The sequence below is a fragment of the Hemicordylus capensis genome, chromosome 3 (assembly GCF_027244095.1).
Source record: "Hemicordylus capensis ecotype Gifberg chromosome 3, rHemCap1.1.pri, whole genome shotgun sequence".
NCBI classification, from domain to species: Eukaryota; Metazoa; Chordata; class Lepidosauria; order Squamata; family Cordylidae; genus Hemicordylus; species Hemicordylus capensis.
The window spans coordinates 281,412,888-281,435,824 of NC_069659.1; the positions used below are offsets into that span (position 1 = coordinate 281,412,888).

Here is a 22,937-nt window from a genome sequence, read left to right on the forward strand (position 1 = left end):
ACTCCCTTAACCTCTTTTAACAGATGGGCTTCGTAGCCAGGTCTGCCGCCAAGGCTCCTGGAGGTTCTCACAGGCAACCAAGACCAGGCTTGGCTGCCTTAGGCCTGTCTTGGCTGCTCATGAGAACAGCCTCCCAGTCTTCACTCCTTCTTCCTCTCTTCTCTTAGTCTAGAAGAAACTGTGCTGCAAGCCTGTAAGAATCCTGCCAGAGAACCTGCATCCAGCCTTGTCAATAAACCTGTTAAGTTATCAACACTTGTGAGCAGCCTGAAATCAGTTTTTATAATTCAGCAGACAATACAATCATAAAAATATCCATTATTTGATCACTTTTAAAATACTGCAAACAGTTCTGATAACCAAATCTTTAAAAGGATATAATAGAGATGGAAATTAGCAACCCCTGCTAAATGGGCAAAGAGGCACCTTTTAACGTGGTGATTCTCTTTATTTAGCAGGGGGAGAGTAACTGGCCCTATCCACCCCCAGCACAGAACCTCCAGTGACTGTTGCTAGTGTCTGTCTTACGTTTCTTTTTAGATTGTGAGCCCTTTGGGGACAGGGAGCCATCTTATTTGTTTGTTATTTCTCTGTGTAAACTGCCCTGTGCCATTTTTGGGATAATTAATAATAATAATAATAATAATAATAATAATAATAATAATAATAATAAAAATTATGCAGAAGATAGCAATTGCAATGATCAAGGAGCTGCAGAACCATTGCTACAGAGAAAGCTAAAGTATTGGGAGGTGGTTTATTATTATTTTATTTTAAAGGCAATGAAAAGGAAGACATAATAATAATAAAATCATGCATAATGTGGAGTTTTCAAATATTAATGCAATATTTTAGTACCAAGATTCAAACGGTTAAGATCAATTTTAATATCAAAACCAATTCAAATCAAATTTGCTGGATTTTCAGTTTTTCTGAATGTCACATGTTTAGGTGACTGGTGGTTTGGCTTATCAGTCAAACATATTTTGATCACCTAAAAAGCTCCCAATTGTTTGGACAACAATTTTTTAAAATATATTAATTATTTTAAAGACAAATACAGTATAACAATAGTAGATTGCAGAGGTGGCCTGTAAAAGAGGCATTTCCCATTCTCTCACACAGGAAAGCCTCTTCTAAGACAATGCCGGCTGAGACACATACACATGTAATCTTTCTTTAAAAGCATTTTTTAATCAGAGCAAATGTTTTATTCATATGCACGTCAATCAATTAAAACTCCTACAAGGGCAGCATAATCTTATGCATGTCAGGAGTAAGTCCCATTGTATGCAATAGGGTTTTACTCCAGGTACATATGCATAAGATTGCAGCCATGCAGGACTATCCCTTGCATATTATTCAGAAGTAAATCCTACTTCTGAATAATAAGGGGTGTTTTGAGGGGGTGCTGGACTGAAGTGGCCCAGTCTGGTTCAAGTCCAGTCCGGATTCGAACTGAACCGGGCCAGCCAGTTCTGTGCACATCCCTACTTACTATGTACTATACTCAGGGTTGTAGCTATAATGGAGTGGATGGGTTCAAAGAACTCAGGCCCCTGTCGCTCCTGAGGACCCCCCAGCTCCACTCCTCCCTATTTTCTTCATTTCTTCTCCCTCACTCTGAGGGCCCGCCAATGAGAGGGGTGAACACAGGCGTACTCTCCCCCAGCTATATGCATATATTATAACATATGCATAGTATGTTTAATTGATGTCTTTTGTTTCAGAACCCCATAGTATTTGGGGTTTGTGTGTTGATTTTTATCTGGCAACTCCATTAATGCGACCCTTCTCAAAGCAAGGAACAACTCCAAAACCAGCTTAGCACATTGAATACAATTCACATGGGGTAAACGTTCATTTCACCTAACAGCCAAATCAAAGATCTTTGTGCATGATCCATAATCCTGGTCAGCTGCACTGACACAAGGGGCCAACTGGCTTAGGAAGCCAAGCCCTGGGAAACCAGAGAGACACCTGGGACCTAGGAGACTGCATAGCCCAGCACCTGCACAACAACCCGACCCTGTAAGGCTGCTACAAAAGTGGCTGGGGCTCCTGCAAGAGATCCCATCCTGAGCTGCAAGCACATGGTGCCCTGTTCTTTTTCTGACCTGCAACAGGCCTGGCCAGGAGCTGCCAAAACTGCTGTGAACAGTTACAGCAGCCTTAGAGATTTGCTCTGGCGGAGATTCCAGCAAGACAGGGCCAACTCAAAGGAGGCTTCACATTTAGACAATAAAGCATGCAAATGATGTATCACTCATTTTGGTGCCTTATTTTGTTTCCATGTGGTGTTATTTCTTACTGTTTATTCTGGCTAGGGGCCTCAAAAGCTGGAAGTGGCCCAGGTCTCTCCGCAAAGTAGCTCCCCGTGGGGCGCCACACAACAACCTTGTAAGGTAGGATGGTCTGAGCCTGCGCGACAGTGATTGGCCCCAATGCAAGTCCCAAGGCGATTTGAAGCGGTGCTTCTCATAACTAAGTTCTTTGGCTGTATTGATCAGGCTCAAATTCAACAGGGCAAAACAAAAGTGTTTTTGACCTCCCTGCGAATTGCAACTGAATCGTTTACACGGCGCAGGACAGGAGCTGTTGCCCCAGATCTCACGCCGCATTTCGTAGTCTACAACAACAAGCCACGAGGAGCAAACTATAGAAAGTTGTTGCTTTACGCCTTCCTCATGTGTTGCTCAAGAGGCGACATTTAAGGGCGTCCACAGTTGTCTCGTCGAGGCCCTGTCTTGCTGGAATCTCCGCCAGAGCAAACCGCTTGGGGTTTCTGGTTGTGTTTCGGCTCCGTTGCCTCAGCTTGCCAAAAGCCTGAAAGGCGACCTGTTGAAAAAGCTGAGAGCCGCTGCTTCCAGTCTTTCCACCTTAACGAAGTCCCGGGATTCGGCAGAAACTTGAGGACGTCAGTTTTGTTCTTCTATGGGGAGTGGGAGTTTCTCAGAGTGAACCACCGATCTCCAGGAAATGAGTAAGCTAGAAATCCACCGTAGTAGTAACGCTCGCCTCGGAGCTAGGAGGGAGCAAGCGAGTAGGAGGATGCTGAGAGAGAACAGGGAAGTTGAGGTTTTCACTAACAACCCGGCGTCGTGGGGGGAAACCCGCTAAAAAGTTGATTTGCAGGACGCAGTAAGTACAAAGTTTATCGCTCTTCCCCAAAAGAGGGTCATCGAGCTGGTTGCTTTGTTGTCTTTCGTGTCTGAACGTAGCTGCGTGCCTAAAGCTTGCTGATTCGATGTCGGTTAGTTTCTACCATTTTCACAAACGTGCTACAGCTCCATCTTCCACGAAGAAGATAGGTAGGAAATGCGTGCCTCTTGTACTCTTTCTCGGTCCCTCAGACCCGGCAGGCACGCCTAGCATGGAAGGACAAGCAAGCAGACCCCCTTTATTTTATCCTACGATCTGGGATGGGGGGAGTGGGACTAACCATGTGTTCTTCGGAGGGGGAGCTTTGTTCAGTGGAGAGGAAGGGGGCTTGCGTCTCGTTTGAATTCGCCTCATGTGTGCGCTTTCCAAAAAGAAGCATGATGACAAATGTATGTTAGCTGAAGGAACGGGGTGGAGGAAGGGGCGCATCGAAGCTGTGTGAAAGGCAGCCTTGAGGCCACTTTCTCTTTCCCAAACCAAACACTTCCCCAATACTTCTTTGTGTGCGCAAAAAATGGGGGCAGGTTTTCCAAAGTACAGTAAAGTGACCATCACGGAGATGATCACGTCTCCTGGTGCCTTTTGTTCACAGGTCTGCTTTGCTAAGTCAGGAGAAGTTTAGAATTTGGCTTTTGCTAAATGCTGTCGATCACTTCGACAGCATGTCGATCAGTAGAGCATCTCCTTTGCATGCAGAAGGTCCCAGGTGCAGGTTCAGTCCCTGGCATCTGCAGGTAGGACTGCGAAACACTCCTGCCTGGAATCTTGGAGAGGCTGCTGCCGGTCAGTGTAGACCCAGGGCTGCACAATTTTGGCCCTCCAGCTGTTGTTGGACTGCAAGTGCAACTCCCACCCTTCCAGCTACAGTGGCCAGTAGCAATAGCACTTACATTTATATACCGCTCTATAGCCGGAGCTCTCTAAGCGGTTTACAATGATTTTAGCATATTGCCCCCAACATTCTGGGTACTCATTTTACCGACCTCAGAAGGATGGAAGGCTGAGTCAACCCTGAGCCCCTGGTCAGGATCGAACTTGTAACCTTCTGGTTACAGGGCGGCAGTTTTACCACTGCACCACCAGGGGTCAGGGATGATTTGAGTTGGAGTCCAACATCTGCAGGTGAGCCAAAATTGTGCAGTCAACACTGATCTAGACGGATCATTGGTCTGATTTGGTATAAGGCAGCTTTCTATGTTCTCTTTAGTTTAATTTAGAAGCCAGTGTGGTACAGTGGTTAGAGTGCTGGACTAGGACTGGGGAGACCCGAGTTCAAATCCCCATTCAGCCATGATACTAGCTGGGTGACTCTGGGCCAGTCACTTCGCTCTCAGCCTAGCCTACTTCACAGGGTTGTTGTGAAAGAGAAACTCAAATATGTAGTACACCACTCTGGGCTCCTTGGAGGAAGAGTGGGATATAAATGTAATAATAATAATAATAATAATAAATAAATAATTTTAAACTAGCTGACCTGGTGCAGAGCATCTGTGCCCTTAGTTCTCCCTGTCACTCCCCTCTCCTCCCCACCCACCACCACTTCTTCTCCCCTGCCAGCTTGGTCACCATAGCCACCACCATCTTCTTCCCCGCCTGCCTCCACCACTGTTCCTCCTCTGCTTTGCTCACCCACTCTCTTCCCCCCTACCCGCCAGCTGTGATGCTGCTGTTTTGTTTCCCTGTCAGCCAGCTGGCCAACTGCTGCCGCCATCTCCCCCCCCCACCTCAGCTGTCCCATCTCTATCCTGAACTCTTGCGAGAGTTGCCACACATGAGATTAGCAACGGGTACGCCTAGGAGAGAGAGAGAGAGAGATGTGTCTAGGATTAGAGCCTTAAATTTTTCACTTATTATATTTTGAATATTAGCTTATTAATTCATCTGTAATGTTATATTTGATTTGCTGCTTTGGAAAGTAGAGCTACCCCCTTTTAATAAATAAAGCTTTTTCCTTTGAAATAAGGGATAACGAATGAAGGATCTGTGCCACAATCTACTGTAAAATGCCAGAATGAGTGTTCCTTAGTTTGGCTGGTAATAAGGGCTGTTCACATCCAACTATTACCTGATCACCCATCAGGTAAGTATCATAAGGGCTTGAAGATTAAAGGTTTGGGCTGTGATTCTAGGCCCATTTAACTGGGATTAAGCCCCATTGAGCTTAGTGAGGTGTATTTCGCTTTCATAGGATTCAGTTTCTGCACTTAATTCTACTAGTTTTGTAAACAATCTGTGTGATGTTTGCATTTCAAAATATTTCCCTGAACTTTCATGAGACTGGTATACAAAGATAATTCTTTTAGAATGTATGAGTTTTTACTTGTGCTAGGTTTCTGAAATGTTGGTCTCGCCATAGACGTTTCCTGTTAGACATTTCCTGTTTGCTGTATGCTAAAAACAGAGGAACACCTCTCTCTTCTGTAATTATTTGAAGAATCTTCAAATAATTCTGATGGTCCTGTGCCTTTTAGGGAAAGGGGAGTACATTCTGGAGCAAAGAAACAGTGGGGCAATGAGTGCTTACCTTTCCTCTGCCATTCTGCTGAAATTATCCCCCTCCAAGCTGCTTTTTTACCAAGACATTCAAAGACATGTATGTAGGGTATGGAGTTGTACATGCATTTATTTGAAAGGGGGTCCCACTGATTTGGTACAAATTACTTCCAGGTCAACATGCTTAAGACTGAAGATTTATGCTGATAATTTTGGCCTGGTGCAGTGGGGAAATGACTTGAATAACAAGCCAGAGGTTGCCATTTCGAATCCCCACTGGTATGTTTCCCAGACTGTGGAAAACACCCATATCGGGCAGCAGTGATATAGGAAGATGAAAGGCATCATCTCACACTGCATGGGAGAAGGCAATGGTAAATCCCTCCTGTATTCTACCGAAGAAAAACCACAGGGCTCTGTGGTCGCCAGGAGTCGACATCGACTCCACGGCACGCTTTACCTTTATGTAGTCTATGGGTAAGTAGGTCTTCTCAGTCTTTGGAGAAGGCCTCCTTCTGTAACTTGACAATCAGCACTTCTTTCTCATAATATGAGACAGATTAAAAACTGCTTTACTAAAGTTCTGTGTTACTGATTTTAGGGCAAATCAATTAATTCCATTTACGTGATATGCATGATAGGTTGATCACCAGGGTTCTACCTGTACGCTTTCCACAACAGGACAAATAACAAATTGGTGGTGGGGGGGGTAGTTAGAGCATGAAAATGATGTGAGGAAAGTTTTTGGGAAGGTGAATAACCTTCTGACCAAAATCAGAGCTTCCATGGGTTCTTCCAGTGCCTAGAGTTCCAACATAGAAAGTTCCTGAAAGAGGAGATATTTTCTAGTATGGCGGTTTGAAGCAAAAATTGCTGCTGTTGCTATGCATCAGAACCTAGCCCATGGACTAGCAGTAAAAGAAAAAGGATCATGGGTCTAATCCCTGATTAGTGTAGATGTCAGTCGTGTACAGACTTAGCACAGCTAGCACTTGCAAATTTACCGCGGTTGCTGAAACATGCAGCCTCCTGGAAACACCCTAACAGACGCATTTGCAGTAGAAATTAAAGGATTGCTGTAGTGACTAAAGATGGGATTGGAGCAAATATGATATTTTACAGTGGGTATTGAAAAGAATCACCCCCTTTGATAGACCTTAAATTCTGGTTCCCTTACATCCTGAAATGAAAACACAAAGAAAATTCCCTTCACCAGCTGTACTTATCCAATGCAACCTATAACATCCAACTGAAAAACATCACAATTACAGTCCAGAAAAAGTGTCAGAAATAAAAAACAAGAATTACTGAGATTGAAAAAGGATAACCCCCCCCCCCCAATGTCAATATTTTGTTGAACCACCTTTTGCTTTAATAACAGCCTTGAGTCTGTTGGGATACTTCTCTATCAACCTTGCACATCTAGACGGAGCAATATTTGCCCACTCCTCCATACAGAACTGTTCAAGTTCGGTCACATTGGATGGTAGGTGTTGGTGGACTGCTATCCTCCCTGGATCCGGTCGGCCCTCCAAACTGGATGGAAGAGCAAGGAGGAAACTGGTAAGAGAGGTTACCAAGAGGCCAATGGCCACTCTGAAGGAGTTAAAGGACTTCATGGCAAAGAGTGGTTGTTCTGTGCACGTGACAACAATTTCACGAGCGCTCCACAGATGTGGCTTGTTCGGGAGGGTCGCAAGGAGAAAGCCACTTCTCAAGAAAGGCCACATTAAAGCTCGTTTGAGCTTTGCCAGAAGGCACCTTGAAGATTCTGATGCCAAATGGAAAAAGGTCTTATGGTCAGATGAGAACAAGATTGAACTATTTGGCCTCAACACCAAACAGTACACCTGGCGTAAATCCAACGCAGCTCACCATCCACAACACACCATACCTACAGTGAAGCATGGAGGTGGCAGCATCCTGTTGTGGGGGTGTTTCTCTGCCTCAGGGACTGGGGCTCTCGTTAGGGTAGAAGGAAAAATGGATGGGGCAAAATACCGTCAGATTCTGGAAGAAAACCTGCTACCCTCTGCCATACAGTTGAGGATGGGCAGAAGATTCACCTTTCAACATGACAACGATCCGAAGCACACAGCAAAATTGACCACACAGTGGCTGAAGGAGAAAAAAGTGAACGTCCTCATGTGGCCCAGTCAGAGCCCAGACCTAAATCCCATAGAAAATCTGTGGAGAGATTTGAAGATAGCAGTCCACCAACACCTACCATCCAATGTGACCGAACTTGAACAGTTCTGTATGGAGGAGTGGGCAAATATTGCTCCGTCTAGATGTGCAAGGTTGATAGAGAAGTATCCCAACAGACTCAAGGCTGTTATTAAAGCAAAAGGTGGTTCAACAAAATATTGACAATGGGGGGGGGGGTGATCCTTTTTCAATCTCAGTAATTCTTGTTTTTTATTTCTGACACTTTTTCTGGACTGTAATTGTGATGTTTTTCAGTTGGATGTTATAGGTTGCATTGGATAAGTACAGCTGGTGAAGGGAATTTTCTTTGTGTTTTCATTTCAGGATGTAAGGGAACCAGAATTTAAGGTCTTTCGAAGGGGGTGATTCTTTTCAATACCCACTATATGTATTAATTGGCACTTGCTAATATTTTATTCAAGTGAAACATTTGACTCAGGTAAGTCCAAGAGAAGAAGTAGCCCTTTCTGGTGCCTGACAAAACAGTTCTCTTTCAGTATGTGTCTCTTTAAATAATGAAGTCACACAATTTCTGCCCTGCTGCATATTTTCCAGCTTAGGTTTTTAATAGCTGGCTCTTTCTAAAAGGTGGAAAATCCAGTTTTAGGAGCTCTAGGTAGGGTGTTGGCATGGTTTGGGTGTGGTTTGAGCAGGGACGCAGCTGTGCATGAGGATGCTTGGCCCACATGCTGCCGGAGATAGTAGGTGCCAGCTCAGCTGTATAAGCAAAAGGCCCCGCTCACATTTTTAGCAGAGAAGCAGGATGTGAAGTAAATAGTAACGGATTGACCAGCATGCAGAGACTAAACAGAAGTACATCTGGGAAAGCAACATGTGTAAGAACTGGCTGCAACTCTAAATAAGTTGAACCAATGTAGGTTTTGAATATTGTGCAATCTAAGCTGTTCCTGTCTCTTCATAATTCTGAGGTAAATGCTGTAATTCAAATTATTTTTACACAAAGACCCTCGCAGCCTATTCCTTTAGACTGGAGTAAAAGTCTAGTGTGGGTCTTGTTCGGCTGTGAGGGCTCAGATTTACATGAATGTAATGCACACCAAGACATGGCTGAAGGTTTAATTTGTTTTATTATCATTACTGTGTTTTATGACCAGAGGTCCACAAACTTAGACAGCTCTCTAAAGGTAAAGTGTGCCATCGAGTCAGTGTCGACTCCTGGCGACCACAGAGCACTTGTAGTTTTTCTTTGGTAGAATACAGGAGGGGTTTACCATTGCCATCTCCCGTGCAGTATGAGATGATGCCTTTCAGCATCTTCCTATATCAGTATAGATGTTCCTCATAGTCTGGGGAGCATACCAGCAAGGATTCGAATCAGCAACCTCTTGCCCTCACTAGCCAGTTGTTATTAGCGGTCACCACCAGTCCTCTCTTCCCTGAGATCCTTTTCTGGTGCACAGGCAAAAAGGAGAAATGTTTTTTGTCATTTGCACTGGGATATGGCAGTGATAAGAAACCATGAGAGCCTTCTCCTACTGCTCAGAAAGGATTCCTGCTGTCTCTTATCTTCTCAAAAATGACAGTGGAAATGAGACCTCTGGGAAGGAGACCTGTGTGGTGCTGGGTGTCCTGCTTGCCAGAGGGCTAGGGCAAGTGGATTTGTAGATGCCTGTTAATGACTTGTGAATGATTGACTTTACCTCATATGGTAACTTTAGGAAAATTAGGAAATGTCAAGGCAAATCCCAGCCATGTATCCCAGAAACCTGGAATACTCTGAGCCATTCAAAAATGGTGGGTTGTATTAAAAGAAATGTTAGTCGTGACTAAACACCATTGATGTTAATGAGATGCTTTTGTCATGATTAACTTAAATCCCATTAATTTCAAAAGGAAGCCTTATATGTAGCTTGTAGAATCTGTATCTTGTCTGTTTCAACAAGCATAATGCTTCTGTGCTTGGTTGGTAGGATGGGGATGAATCCATGCAGAAAAGTTGCAGAGAAGCCTGTGAAGCTTTATTGCACTAGCTCTTGCATGGTGTTTATTCCTGCTCTCTGTTGATGCATGTCAGACCTCAGATGCTCTGAACTAATTTCTAGAGCAATTAGTTATTAAGGTTTCTACCTTAAACTAAAGGACTCTCTGAGGCTATTCACACGATGGGAGAAATTCGGGCTAGCAGAGGCTAGCCCGATTCTCTCCGCAAACCCGGTTTTTTCAATCGTGTATTGCCGTGGTGTGACTCTGTGCCTTGGCAACTCATGTGTAGACCCCTGACTGGGAGGCTCAAAAGCAGCCTCCCGGTTTGGGAGTCTCTTCAGCATGTCCTGCATGCTCGAGCAGGGCATGCTGGAGCTTCCGGGGGCCGCGCGGCCCCTGAACTCCCCAACCCCCACTGGCTTTGTAACAGAGCCAGCAGTTGTGTGGGCGGCTGCTGTGGCTGCCCGGAGCAGACTGACTGCTCGTGTGCACTAACCTTCTCAAGGCGGGTCTCCTTGATCGTGAGACCCGCCTCTCTGTTTTGTGGGATGGTGGAGAGCCTTGTTATTTACTTCTAAATCAAAAATTGCTGTATTTGGCTCTTTTCTCACCTCTTTTTGCACAGAATTCTAGGCATAGAATCTTTGTCTACTTCTGAAGCCTTGGAGCTATGATGCATCATTTCCATAGTGCAGCAGATTAACTTCTTAATAGTAGAGAGTGCCTGTCATTTGGCTATTGAACAAAGACATCATTTGTCGCCCTCATGCTTGCAAACTAAGCAAGCATTTATGCTCACCACAAATGTGTCCTAAATGAGTAATATGTGGACTAATTGCCTTGTATGTAGTGCTTATGCCATGGAGACGCATGTCTCTTCTGCAAGTCTTACCAGAACTCCCACAATATCATAGAGAGACTCCAAGTGTAGTGGCAAAAGTCAGTGAAATGTTAAGATTCTGTATCTGTCCTTTTCCTCCCAGATCTATTTCAAGAGTGGATGTCTTGAGATGTAGAAACCTAGTTCCTCTTCTGGCAGCTGCATGCAGTGTTAATACAAAGCATGCTTTATTTTAGTGCCTTGACTATTGATAAGATGAATGTACCTGAGGACTTGTGGTTGCCTTTGCTGTGATGTGTTACAAAGAAGAAAGGAAATGCAAATGTGATAGGGGAATAACTGTATAAACTGTAGCCTTCTGAGATGGGGCTAGAACTACAGTGGGTCATAAACTAAATATGATCCAACTATAATAATATTTGGTATTCATCTAGCACATTAGGATGTTCAGAGTGGTTCATATATCTCACAGGATTGCTAAAAGAATTTAAGTCAGCATTATCACATTCCTGTTGCAGATGGGTGGAGGGGAGGCAGTGAGAGACCAGCTTGGCTTGCCTAAAATTACCCAGTTAACCCATCAATAGTTGAGATCTGAATCGGGGACCTTGACAATAGCTCCCAATGAGTTCAGTGGGACCTGCTTCCATGAAAGTGTCTATAGGATCACACTCTTTCTCACCTCACAGAAACTCCTCTGACAAGACCTTTTTCATTTTGGCAGCTTCTTTGAATTTTTTCCAAATTAAAGGTTGGTTTCCTATTGGTTCAAAATTCTGTAATGGAGGTCATTTTGGTCCATTAATTCTGTAATGGAGACCTAAACATTCATCCCTTCTTGATTTTTGAAAACCAGTCTGTGCCGAGCATACCGGCTATAAACAGATAAATAGTATTTTTCTTCAGCTGCACTCCTCTACCTTGTTATGCCCATGTAGTCATGAGCTGTGCCATCACTGATACCAGCTTATAAGATTATTGTTAACATGAACACTGTATCATTTTGATTTCTTTTCCCACACCATAACATTTTCGATTTCAGAATTACAAGGTGAACACCGACTCTGACTCCTGCTTCCTATCTCACTGGAGCTTCAGTTCCAGAAGGTGGAACAGCATAAGGCAACATATGTCCTGTGCTCTGGACTTGCACAGGTGGCTAAGATGACGACAATGAATATTTACATACCGCTTTTCAACAAACATTCCCAAAGCTAGATAAATAAATAAAGATTGATCCGTGTTCCTAAAGGGCTCACAATCTAAAAAGAAACCTAAGATAGACACCAGCAAAAGCCACTGGAGGGATGCTGTGCTGGGGATGGGTAGGGCCAAGAAAGCAGCAGTGTCAGAACGAACACTAGAGAACTCCAGAGTAGATACTGGAGTAACATCCTGCCCCCTTGTAACTGCCTAGAGAATTGTATAATCTATTGTAAGCCACTTTAGGGATCTTGTCAACGAGGTGGTGTGATATGTTTTTTTAAAAACATATCAAGCTGTTTCTAAAGGGTTAAGAAGGCATTGGGGTTGCTAGATCAAGGAGTTGTACATTTTAATGTTCTTCCTTTTCTTAGTGATTGGAGGACTGGAAAGTAGCAAATGGTAACACCGACTTTCAAAAAGGGATCCAGGGGCGATCTGGGAAATTATGTGCCGGTTAGCTTAACGTCTGTTCCAGGCAAATTGATGGAAAGCATCCTCAAAGATAAAATTGTAAAGCACATAGAAGAACAGGCCCTGCTGGGAGAGAACCAGCATCGCTTCTGCAAAGGTAAATCTTGCCTCACAAACCTTTTGGAGTTCTTTCAGAGTGTCAACAAGTTTTTAGATAAAGGTGATCCAGTTGACATAGTATACCTGGACTTAAAAGCTTTGGACAAAGTTCCTCATAAAATACTCTTGAGCGGGATAAGGGGACAAGTACATGTGTGGATTGCTAACTGGTTAAAGGACAGGAAACGGGGTAGGTACAAATGGAGAGTTTTCACAATGGAGGGAAGAAAGAAGTGGGGTCCCCCAGGGATCTGTACTGGGACTGGTGCTTTTTAACTTATTCACAAATGATCAAGAAATAGGACTAAACAGCGAGGTGCCCAAATTTGCAGATGATACCAAACTCTTTCGGGTAGTGAAATCCAAAACAGAATGTGAGTAGCTCCACAAGGATCTCTCCAAACTGGGTGAGTGGGCCACAAAATGGCAAATGCAGTTCAGTGTTGGCAAGTGTAAAGTGATGCACATTGGGATGAAAAACCCCAACTTCAAGTATACGCTGATGGGATCTGAGCTGTCAGTGACTGACCAGGAGAGAGATCTTGGGTTCGTGGTGGATAGCTTGTTGAAAGTGTTGACTCAATGTGCAGCAGCTGTGGAAAAGGCCAATTTCATGCTAGGGATCATTAAGAAGGGGATTGAAAATAAAACTGCTAATATTATAATGCCCTTATACAAAACTATGGTGTGGCCACACCTGGAGTACTGCGTACATTTCTGGTCACCACATCTAAATAAAGGACATTGTAGAACTGGAAAAGGTGCAGAAGAGGGCAACCAAGATGATCAGGGGCCTAGAGCACTTTCCTTATGAGGCAAAGCTACAGCACCTGGGGCTTTTTAGTTTAGAAAAAAAGATGACTGTGGGGAGACATGATAGAGGTCTATAAAATCATGCATGTTGTGGAGAAAGGGGATAAAGAGTAATTTCTCTCTCATACACATAACACTAGAACCAGGGGTCATCCCATGAAATTGATTGCCAGGAAATTTAGGACCAACAAACGGAAGTACTTTTTCACACAATACATAATCAACTTGTGGGATTCTCAGCCACAAGATGTGGTGACAGCCAACATCCTGGATGGCTTTAAAAAGGGTTTGGATAACTTCACGGAGGAGAGGTCTATCAATGGCTACTAGTCATAGGGCTATAGGCCACCTCCTGCTTCGGAGGCAGGATGCATTTGAATACCAGTTGCAGGGGAGTAACAGCAGGAGAGAGGGCATGCCCTCAACTTCAGCCTGTAGCAGTAGCATCTGGTGGGCCACTGGGATGCTAGACTAGATGGGCCTTGGGCCTGATCCAGTAGGGCTGTTCTTATGTTATGACTGCGTGAAGTTCCTTTTTAGTACATCATTTCTTTTAAAAGTACTGTAATTCTGCACAGTCCAAAACTTAAATGGTATGAAATTACTTGGCTATTCAGTTTTGGTCAGGTAATTTTTAGGAGACTTCATTTGTTAATACAACTTTGCTTCTATCTGACTTGTAGAGGAAATTTCCTTCCACTGTGTAACATACTTCTGGGTCTGTTGCTTTGGATAGAACAAATATTTGACCCTATCTCCATGTGGATTGCCAGGCATTTATGTCCTGGTAAAGGAGGAGCCACCTTGAACTGCGTACAGGAAGAACGTCAGGATTTCCATGGAAATTATTTCTGGGAGCTGAAAGGGAGATCCTTTCCAAACGTTATCAGCATGCATGCTGGAAGGGATGGCAAATGTGGATCATGTGACTGACCCCTCTTGGCACTGAGATACGGGAAGCAGGATGTTATTCCCTAGTATTATGAGTGAGAGTAATTTGAGTCACATGGCAAAGCAATAGCTTTCTCTTGTTAATGTCCACAAAATTATCCTACAGTGGCCCATCACTAGGGTTCCTAAGTGAGATCTCAGCCAAAGAGGCCCTATTGATGGTGAAAGGCCAAGTAAGTTTTCTGTATTCCATCTCTATTTCTTTATTCCATACAGTGGGCAGTAATCAAGACCTGAATAAAATTTTGTCATGATAGAGATGGGGGCACTGCCCATTTTCTTCTTCTCCTGTACCTTTAATGTTAGCCTGATATGAGATGCGAAATAGGCAAAGCTTTTTCTGGCATGGAGACAATGATAGGGACAAGCTTCACCTGCTGCTTGTTGGACTGCTATTAAAGGTGCAGGAGCGAGGAGAAGGAGGAAAGTGACAACCCTAGACATACAAGTGAAAACTCCCCCCCCCCCGCATTCCACCGGTGTATAAATTGCTTACAATCTAGTCAATATGGCAGGAGAAGGTAGATGGATGCAAGAAACATAAAGGGAATATTGAGGCAATACTTGCTTTTAAAAGTGATGTCTGCATGCAAGGCACCTAACTTTAAAATGCAAGAGCCTCCTCCCCTGGATCCGATCAAGGTTGATTCTAGTTTGCTACCAGATCTCTGATAATGGTCAAAGTGAATATATAAGAACTTCAGAGTTTGGGAAACCGATTCATCTGGAGTGATCCATTGCTCTCAGATTTTGATTATTCCTTTTTCCATTTATATCGCACTCTTCCTCCCAAGGGCCCAAGAGTACATGGTTGTGTTTATTCTCACAATGACCCTGTGAGGTAGGTTAGGCTGAGAGATAAGTGGCCCAGAATCATGAGAGATCTTTATTATTAGTTTGTATGGACAAACAATTGAGTATTCTGTCAAAAAGCTGCTAAAGAAGTATGCACCTTGGACTTGATTGATTTTCCTTCCTCCCTCTGCCCCCAGTTCTGGTAGTGACTTCCAGTTCATCCCTTCATTGTGTGACTTGCATCTGAACCAACACAGTACAACAAGGATGGGCTAGATGTTAGTTAGGTTTAAGCTACACAAGGCTATTAAAAACAAAACAAAACCCCGCAGTATCAGAGCTGTAACTGTGGGGTTTTGTTTTGTTTTGAATAGCCTTTTGTAGCTTAAGCCTTAGAATCCGTTTCACACACTCATACCATACTGCAAGTCCAGGGGTATAGCTATAATTGAGTGGATGGGCTCAAAGAACCTGGGACCCCCAGCTCCACCCCGCTCTATTTTCTTCATTATCTCCCTCAATCTGAGGGGCCTCCAGGGAGAGGGGCGAACACAGCCCCTTCTCCCCTAGCTACAGCCCTGAGCAGGCCTGCTCAACTTTGGCCCGCCTGCAGATGTTGACCCCACAACTCCCATAATACCTGGCTATTGGCCACCCCGGCTGGGGATTATGGGAGTTGTAGTCCAAAAACAGATGGGGTGCCAAAGTTGAGCAGGCCTGCCTTAACAGGGTAATTAAGCCTCACCCCTGTCCATTCTTACCTCAGTAACCCAACAATCTGTCAAGAGAGGAATTCAGTCTAACATGAATCTAGCTGTTCCAGGCAAAAGCTTAAGCAAGTTGTTCTATTATTCACAGGCATTTTGCTTATTTAAAAGGGGGGAAATACTGTGTTTCCTTGTAGCATTAACTGCATAATTTTAAAGCCAGTGCCTTAACACTGCCCAAAGTGAGTACCATCATTGTAGGTGTACTTACTAGTGGTAAAAACATCAGGTTAAAATTGATATAAATTTTTCTTTTAGCTGTAGACAATGAAAGAGTAAATGGCTTTTCCTTAGCGATAGTCTCTCTGCTCTCTTTTTATACTTCCTTTGTAATAATCTGCTGCGGCTACTATCTTTCTCAGCTGGAGTGTCCTAATCTTTTTAAATTGTTCATCATACCTTGTAAGCACTCTCATGATAGTAGAGCTCACTTGAAGAATTCCCAGATAATCACTCTTTATAGCACAGACTTTGGAGAGACGGTAGATGTCATTGAAACAGCTACCAGTATACTCTGTATGCTTCCATGCTCTCTGTTCACCCATGTTTTGAAATAGATTTGAAGTTGTATGTGCAACAGTTTGTCAGGACATCTTGCTTTGAAATGAAGGTAGATTTAGTGCTATGCTTTTCATAGTACCACTGGGCTTCTTTAAGGGAAACTGAGCCCTGCCAAGCCCACTATCTAGGAGGGCACTTCCAGAAAGTGTAGTCCTCCCCAGTGCTTTTCCCATAGAGCTCCATGAGGAAAGTGCTAGGAAGGACAACATTTCCCCACTGCGCCACTTAAGGTGACCCGTGGAGTGGGAAGTCTTTAAATGCAGAAATGTGTATCATGCAAAACAGATGCCAGCTTCAGTTATAGTGTCCTTAAGTGCTAGCATTGTTTGTTTGGGAAAAGCCTTTGTGATAATTTTCCATCTTAGCCCTTGTGCTCCCCACCCTGCATTAATTTAACTTGAAATGAGTTTTTAAATTGTTTAAAATCTGCTTCAGATGCTCTATTTTGCAGCCTCTCGTGTTTTCATAAATTCTCTCCTTCCCATCCATCAGATTTTATACACAATGCAACTTAATGCAGAACTTAGGGGCGAGGAATTTCTTTTGCCACTTTACAATTGTGGCTGTGGCCAATTTTTATAAGTATTCCCCATTTTGAAACTGCATGGGAAAATACCCTTTTAACATATAAATATATGAGAAAGATGGCTGTGCTGCTCACTTTAGGAACATAGGAAACTGCTAGCTCAGTATTGTCTTCACAGACTGGCAGCGGCTTCTCCAAGGCTGCAGGCAGGAATCTCTCTCAGCCTTGAAATCCCCCACCCCCGAGTTACAGTACTACCTGCATATACTTCATAACCTTGTGGGTTTCCAAACCCTTGTGTGTAAATCTTTGTAGATATATTATGTGCAAACAACCACTTTGTATATAATTGTGCTTTGGCAACGTACTGTATGCTTTGGTAGTTTGTTGGTTCAATAAAAAAATCTTGTCCTATCTTGGAGATGCCAGGGAGGGAATTTGAAACCTTCTGCTCTTCCCAGAGCAGCTTCATCCCCTGAGGGGAATATCTTGCAGTTCTCACACATCAAGTCTCCCATTTGTATGCAACCAGGGCAGACCCTGCTTAGCTATGGGGACAAGTCATGCTTGCTAGCACAAGACCATCTCTCCTCCCTCACAAGACCAGCTCTCCTCCCTGAAAGAAGCTTTCAGCAGAGCTTCTTTTGACTAGCTTATCCCAGTTTCGCTTCACCTAATGTTTGATTTCTGCAGATTTTGCCACTCCCAGAATGATATGCCTCTGAGTTTGTTACTAACTTTGTGGGTGTAACTAAAGGCTGTGCAAAAGGAAGCGACGAAAATTCAGTTTAGATCCTTAGGACTCTGAACAATTCTTGGAGGCATTTTCCTATTTCATAACTGGCAACACAATGAAAGGAAAACATTTTAATCGCTGAATAACAGAAGCAGCCAGGTAAACATCCCCTGAAGGGTATATGCTTAGAGCCACCCTCTTCTTCTTTTTCCAACACGCCTCTCAGAATTAATTAGCTATGCAAAGCTTAGGTGCTGGTGGTGTAACTGATGGCATTAACCAGCTGGTATGCATGGGTAGGGTGGGGACGCAGTTATCAATATTAATAAAGGTGTGTGTGTGTCAGCACCAGGATTTCGAGTCTTTTGTATCTAATCTCTTGCATGCAAGAAAAGCAACCACACCTTTCACCTTGGAGGTAAACGCTAATGGAATACTACGACACCTTAGCACTACTTCGCACTGAAATGAAATGTCCTTAAGGAGAAGCCTCCAAGTGTGTTTTGCTATGTTCCCAGCATGTAAGCGGTTTCTGTGTGCTTCGGGGTCAAGCTTTGATCCTAAGGGCTGTTTCCCCTACACTTTTTTTGCTGTTCCTCCTGTTGCTGTGAGGAATGACTTGCAGCGTGAGTGGGAAATATTTAAATAACTCTCCATTAGACTCAATGAAAAATTCTTAATGTTTGCTGGCTCATGCCTATGGCTAGGACCTTGTCCATGTTGAATATTCACCTGCTGTAAATAAAAGCATGATGCTCTATAGGCAAGAAAACCCTTTTGGGTTTAGCAACAAGAATAACCTAGACCAGTGGCTAAATTGGAATAAACTAGGCTATATTGCATATACTTACTTATCCAAATGTTTTCTGGCCTCACTGCTGTCTTTATTTTACTTTATTTTGTACTTACACACACTAAAGGCTGGGAAGGCCCCCCCAAATGATTTTGTACCTCCCAAGCTTATAAAGAAAAACTTGAATGGTGGGCACCAGTTCTAGCTTTGTTGTTCACATATATTGACCGGACTGTACACGTACCCAAAGACTGGGGTACAGCTATCATAATTCCTATCTATAAAAAGGGCAAGAGGGACCTACCTGCAGATTATCACACTATTAGTCTCCTGAGCATTCTAAGGAAGATTTATGCAAGACACCTATACAGGAAGCTGGTTTGACTGAAGATATCCTTGCACAGGAGCAGGAAGGCTTTAGAGCTGGCCACTCTCCAATATCCCAGGCTTTGATTTTGCAACATTTGGCAGAAAAATTAATTTAATTTTGGACCAAATAATGGTTGTGGTTTTTAATCTGACAACTTTTTTGTTTAATTAATTTGATTACTTTTATTAATCTTGTGTCTGTCTTATTGTTGTGAGCCGCCCTGAGCAGTAGTGCACTGGAAGGGCAGGGTATAAATATTTTAAATAAATAAAATACACCTTAAGATCTAAGACGGACCTTTGTGCTATATTTGTTGACCTTAAGTTTTCCTTCGATCTTATATCAAGGGAGAGGATACAGCGTAAACTGAAAGCTTCCACAGTTGACCACCGTTTACTTCTTCTCATATATAGTTTATATCAGAATACCTGCCTGAAAGTAAGGTGTACCACAGCAGGTCATTTCTCCAAGGTAATTTTAACATATAGAGGCATTTCAACAAAGTTGTATTTTAGCATCACTCTTGTTTAACTTTTATATAAATTATCTTGTTGCCTTTTTAGCCAATTCTGATTTCCACTCTCCAGAGTTGGCCTCTAAACCTGTATCAGTTCTCCTTTATGCAGATGATGTGGTAATTCTATCCCAAACACGAAGTGCCTGAGAAGGGCACTTAATTCCCTTGCTCTTTATTGCAAGGAGCATGCATGCTCTGCAGATCAACTATACCAAAACGAAGATCATGAGGTTTGCAAAGTGCCCAAGGATATTGGCTTGGTTGATTGATGAATGTAGGATTGAGCAAGTCAGTTGTTGAATGTAGGATTGAGCAAGTCAGTTGTTTCCAAATGTTTATTATTATTATTATTATTATTATCATCTTCATCATCATCATCATCATCATTATTAATTCGATTTCTATACCGCCCTTCCAAAAATGGCTCAAGGTGGTTTACATAGAGAAATAATAAATAAATAAGATGGCTCCCTGTCCCCAGAGCGCTCACATTAAAAAACAACAACATAGAACAAGATAGATGCCAGTAACAGTAACTGGAGGTACTGTGCTGGGGGTGGATAAGGCCAGTTACTCTCCCCCTGCTAAATAAAGAGAATCACCATGGTAAAAGGTGCCTCTTTGCCCAGTTAGCAGGGGCAATTTAGGCATAGTCTTTCAATCATCTGGCAGCCATAAGGGACACTCAGAGTATGTGCTACAAAATGCACTGAAGTTTACATCGGCCACTTTTTTTCTACACCAGAGGGTCCTGTTTCATTCCTGCTACAATAAGGCTGTTTGAATCCAAAGCCCTGGTTCAGCTGCTATGTTGTGCCCAACTTGGTTCATATTCCAGTTTTTCAGTATTGGAAGTGGTACAATCTAAATTCCTTAAGAAATCATTACAAACAGCTCATGGTATCCCCAGTGCAGTCCTTCGGCTGGAGGCTGGTCTCTTAAGGGTAGAATCCAATATTTGGCTTTCAGTATTTATGTTCTGGCTTAAGTTAAATCTTCATCCTCTGGGGTTGACACCGCTGATGCTGGTGGACAAATTCACTTCTAAATGGGAATGCTCACTCAAGCAGAAGTTGGCCTGTTAGGTGGCCTGTCACTGCAAGTATTTATAGCAATGGGCTTTGATCAGGCCAAGTTGGTGCTCTGCCAAGAGTCTTGGACATAGAATGGCAGACTGATCAAAGCCCTATCCCAAAGGGAGCAGTGTTAGAAAATCGAATCTTGAATACACACCCTGTCAGATACCTCAGGGAAGCGAAGTATCTCAGGGTGTTTACCCAAGCACAGTTCAACATTCTGCACATTGAAGTGCTCAAAGGCAGATTTAACAAAATCCCATTCACAAAGCGATTCTGCCCCTGCGACTTAAGAGCCATTGAAACAGTGGTGCATCTGTTGGTATGCTGTAGCTTTTACAGGAACATTTGCAATGTATATATTACCCATATTTATCAAATCTTCTTGGTCTCTCTCTCTCTCTCTCTCTCTCTCTCTCTCTCGGACCATGATGACAAGATTTCTTATGTAGTCACCAAGTTCTGCCTAATTGCTAGTAGAATTTGTAAGACCATGTTATGTAGTTGAATAGCTGCATTACTATCTACTGAAGAAAGTTGTTATGAACGGGAACTGAGTTTTGTGGTTTTTAAAAAAAATGTTTTTATGACTCTTATGTATCTGTTTTTCTGTAGTTCTGCTGGTCAGTGACCGAAACATTGTTCCCTGTAACAGAGGTTCCAAGATGTTGTTGGCTACAGCTCCCAGGAATCTCAGTTGTAACAGTCTTTTGGCTTGAAGATTCTGGGAGTTGTAGTCAACTTCATCTGGGAATCCCTGTTAAAGGGAGCAGTGGACTGAAAACAAATTACTAGTACTAGTACTACTTATTTTGCACTGACAAGAGTGGCAGCAGGAAAGCAGCATTTCAGGTAGAGGACATGCTAAGAAGAAAAGATCACAACCCTGGTTAAAACATGGCAGGTTGCTTAATTCTTATCCTTACTTCTACAGATGTATTTGAAGCAGCTTACAGTGCTTAATAACATTATAATATGACAATATAAAGAAAACAATGAATGCATTTTAAAACAAACTGAATATATCCAATTCACAGCAGCAGTCAAGATTATTTTTAATTTTGATTAATAACACAGCTCTTAGAGTTTTGCTTGATCTGTCTTTGCTGCCCATCTAAAACAGGTAGTGAGAAAGCAAGGCATACTGCTCTTGGAAGGTTCTTCCAGATCTTGGGCACCACAACTGAAAAGATGCTCTCCTGGGTATCCAGTTGCCATATATTTAATGATGGGTGGGTCTCTGACATAGAACTGAATTCCCAGGTGAGCTCCTATGGGGAGATGATTCTTAAGGTATTCTGGTCCCAAGATGTTTAGAGCTTTTAAAAAAAACACCTTGAATTGAGCCCAGAAGCAACTTGATAACCAGTGGAGCTGGTAAAGAATTGGTTTGACAGGCGATTCCAATCAGAACTTGGCTTTTTCATTCTAAAACTTTATTCAAGGGCAGTCCTATATAGCATTCATTACAACAATTTAACCTGTAGGTGACAAGAGACTGACCAAGTCTAGGTCTGGTTTCTCCAAGCAAATTGCACAGTTAGCATGGTAATACAACATTGGTAAAAAGCATTTTTGGCCATTGCTACTGCCTGAACATATAAGAGTTGCTCTGGGGAAAGACCTACTCCCAAATTATAAATTTGCTTTTTCAGGGGGCATACAAAGCCAGACAGCTTTGAACACCCTCTCCAAAATCACCAGAACCACCAACCAATAGTTCCTCCATCTTGTCTGGAGTAAACTTCCATTTATTCACCCTCATCCAATCCAAAACTGCAACTAAATAATTCTTGTTGAAAAATCTAAGCTCCCAGTATGTGGCTTTTCCTGCATGCTTAGGATTCAATCTTTGGTTGGACTATCCAGAACAAGTAGTCTCTTGGGTTCTCCTTGATTTCAGCATTGGGCTTAGTCTATATTAGCTGTCAGCCCAAACCTACATTATCTAAAATATGCAGTATGCATGCCAAGCCTCCTCACGCTCGCTCACTCTAGAAGTTTCTGTTTATCTCAGGTAGGGAACAGTGAGGATAAGGGAACTAGACAGACAGACCACTTTAAAAAAATTCAGCATTCTCGGTTCCAAATTATTTCACTATCTTCTTGCATAACCCATGTTGTGTCCTTTGTTGGCTTTTGGCCTATGTCTCTAAAGGACCGTATTCTTTCCATTTCAAATTGTCATTTAAAATTCTCTGTGTCATTGCCTCCAGTTGACCCCAGAAGCTCCATTCATTAGAGCAGGTAAGGGAATGAGATGCCCCTAATGAGAGCAGCCTGTTTTCTGTTTACTGTCAAGTGTCTTCTCTACTCACTTCCATGTCAGAGGCGCCTCTGGTTAGTATTTCAAGACCAAAGCCCAGTCATTGGCACCCTGCCATGCAGGCTATATTTGACTCTCAAAATATACACACTGTTCTATAAAAGTACAGAGCCAAGAAAAGGAACTTTGTGGAACTTCCTGTAGATCTCTTGCAAACGGATAAAGGCCCTGACCTGCAAGCTGACTTCTGGCTTATTTTTAAATAACCTTGGTGGGATTGAGGTATACAGAACAACTATTTAATTTCAGTTTTAAATATAATTTCATTTGGATGCTTTCTAA

General features: G+C 42.9%; 1 protein-coding gene across 10 annotated transcripts in view; it reads left to right on the forward strand.

Annotated features, from left to right (window-relative positions):
- The first annotated feature begins 2,547 nt into the window (after positions 1-2,547).
- The window catches only part of ITPRIP (inositol 1,4,5-trisphosphate receptor interacting protein), a 32,814-nt gene continuing 12,424 nt past the window's right edge, over positions 2,548-22,937 (forward strand). For 4 of the 10 annotated variants that reach the window (XM_053312175.1, XM_053312180.1, XM_053312185.1 and 1 more), the window contains exon 1: positions 2,992-3,141. The gene's annotated coding sequence lies outside the window, so the exon portion shown is untranslated. The other 6 variants (XM_053312174.1, XM_053312179.1, XM_053312176.1 and 3 more) reach the window with 5 other exon arrangements.